We start from the raw sequence: 2,829 nt of genomic DNA, 5'->3' as shown, positions 1-2,829 counted from the left end.
CTCAAATGATATGCTGTGGTGAATAAACATTTCAAACTTTGACATCTGCTTGCCTAGACATATCAGAGTTTTGTCCTACATGAATACATTTGGAGTGAGGATAAACATGGTTATTGCTTTGACTCATACCCCTCTCCCCCCTTTTGACTTTTTCTTCAAGATCTGTGAATCCAGGCTCCAGTCCCATCCACCCAGGCATATCTGCGGTTCCCGGGGAAGTCCCAGAAGACGGCTCCACCTTACTCTTGTCTGAAAGTGACGTCAACTATTTTAGGCAGTCTCAAGTGGGAGTTGCATCTCTCCAAACCTGCCCAGAGCATGCAGGGCCAGGAAGTGACACAGCTGAGCTCCCAGACTTCAAAGCCCAAAACCGACGTTTACTACCCAATCTAAAGAATCCCCTGCATGTCATCGATGGGCCTGAGCAGCGCTACTTCATCGGAATCATTGATATTTTCACAGTTTACAGCTTCAGGAAGAGGCTTGAGCATTGGTGGAAGAGGCTGAGACACCCAGGCCGGTCCTTCTCCACCGTAAGTCCACAGGCGTACTGTGTCAGGCTCTGTCACTGGGTACAGGATCATACCAAGTAGATCTGGATCCACCCAGGTCCCTGAGCATCATCTGCATCTGCTCCATGGTTCCAATCCTTTCCCCTTCTCACCTGCTCAAAACACATCTTGGCATTATATTTTGTGTCTTATGTAGACATTTTTAACGTGGCACAAGTATAATTTCATAGACAGCATATTATTTTTGTTAGCAGTTATTCCAAATACAGTACAAGGGCTTCCAAACATGCCCAGTGTGATGCTTGCTCTAATATAAAAAGGACTTCTGATGGGCATGAAGACAAACGTGACATCTGCTTCAAAGGCTCTACATGCACATGTCTGCATGTATTTCCACACCCTATTTCATGATCGTTAAAGGGTTTATCAAATATTGTACTTTATTTTTCGCAAGCAAAAATGATCCTAATAGTATTGGCTGTATGCTTAATCTCTTAACATGAAGATGTTAAGGACAAAAAATATGTAAAAAATGTCACCATCCAGCACCACAGAATGAAGTCAATTTTTCCAGACGTGTACAATGGAAAGATATAATCACAAAGTTGTCTGTATGTGCTTTAATGCCAGAAATCTCTCTAGCTATTTTTTATCTGATTATAAACTGTTGATCATATAGTATAATTGGATAAAATACATGTATTCCCACAGCCACGGCGATGCAATCAGGAGAAATGGTGGTTCAGTATCCTGATCTTTGCTGAACCACTATTTCATTGTTAGTCCTACACTAACATACGTGGACGTACTCAAGAATGACGCAGGAGCACAAAGTACCAATGAAGTGGCCAGATGTATGGAGAACCGGGATGACTGGAAGCGACGATGGAGGGCTCGTATGAAGACGACCTAGACAGATCCTGACCTATGCACACTGCGGCATGCGAACCGGGAATCAAACTGCAAATATCCTGATAAGTGCAATACCCTCACATATCAAACTTTAGAATGATTCTGACTATTTATTTAACTTAAGCCTAAAATCTAGTTTGTTGCATCTGTGAACTTATATATCGACAATAAAGAAACATGTTGAAATATATTGTTGTTGTACTTATTATAACATCAGAATCAGCTAATGCTGTTTGCTTATTCTGGAAATGTAATGCAACATGCTAGTCTTTCCTGCGTTACTTCCTAATTCGCCTCCTCCTGGAACCCTGGCTGGCCCGACCTGCTGTCTGCCGGTTGGTCAGTCTGCCTTATCTGACTTGTTCCAGAACTATTCATCAATAACTTCAAATAATAAAGTCGGTTACTGACTTTCCCTGGTCTCCTGTGTGTTGTACTTTGGTTCTCAGCTCGTTCGTGACAATACTGTATCAAGCATATGGGTAAGCAAGTATAGTTGGCAGTAAAAGCAAATTAATCTTTACACGCATTAAGTGGCCGGAAGTTTTGCTGGATATAAATAGGGGTGGCCGTGGTTCGAGGCGGAGTTTTAGGCGTGGCCATGCTCCTGAACCTATGTTAACGATTTAACCTCATTTCTGAAAAGGAAAAATGTAACCTATGATAAGGTTTGGGGCCCGTTTACTCAACTGTTAGGTAATGTTAAAGGTCCCATGTCATGGCCATTTCTACTGATCATAATTCCATTGTTGAGGTATACTAAAATAGATTTATATTGTGCAATTTTCCAAACTCACATTGGTTTCTCATACAGCATGTCTGTAAAGTATGTGTGTACACTCTCTGTCCTAAACGGCTTGTTGGAGCTCCTGCACTGAAAAAAAAAGGCCGTTGGATTAACATGATTTTAATATGGAAACCGGTTGCACACATTAAAAACATGTGTACTCAAAATAGTTTCCCCCCACTTTTGTGAAAGACATCGGGGTACTGCTTTGCCCGGTCTTTAGCAGAAATGTTCGTCGGTAAATGAGATGGATTAGATTTTTTCATCTTGGTGTTTTCTCTCTTGTGTGAGTTCCACACGTTCACTCTACGGTGTTGTTTACCTTCTGTGATGCGCGAGCTGATGACATCACGCCATCATCATCACTACTTCACGAGTTAACTTTTTTTTCCCTCAACTTTGTGTTGAAAAGTGCGGGGATTATGCGGCCTTTTGATAAATATGCGGCCTTTTAAAAATCTGCGCCATTTTGCTGATTATGCGGTAAATTCTGCGATCGCAGGATCGCGTTTTTCTGGAGGGTCTAATAAGAGTAGACATGCAGAACCAGACCAACGCAGTAAAGTTCTACACCGCCTGACAGCAGACACGAAACAATAATTTAAAACAAGACGTACC

At 41.9% G+C, this 2,829-nt stretch overlaps 1 long non-coding RNA gene across 1 annotated transcript; it reads left to right on the top strand.

The window, feature by feature from the left end:
* The first annotated feature begins 450 nt into the window (after positions 1-450).
* On the top strand, positions 451-1,612 carry LOC104943087 (uncharacterized). Its single transcript, XR_798080.1, has 2 exons — positions 451-533; positions 1,224-1,612. It is a non-coding gene; the product is annotated as an uncharacterized lncRNA (long non-coding RNA).
* The last annotated feature ends 1,217 nt before the right edge of the window (positions 1,613-2,829 follow it).

This window comes from Notothenia coriiceps, unplaced genomic scaffold, assembly GCF_000735185.1.
Source record: "Notothenia coriiceps isolate Sejong01 unplaced genomic scaffold, NC01 NC01_scaffold00005697, whole genome shotgun sequence".
Classification (NCBI taxonomy): Eukaryota; Metazoa; Chordata; class Actinopteri; order Perciformes; family Nototheniidae; genus Notothenia; species Notothenia coriiceps.
This window is presented reverse-complemented; position numbering and strand designations above follow the sequence as displayed.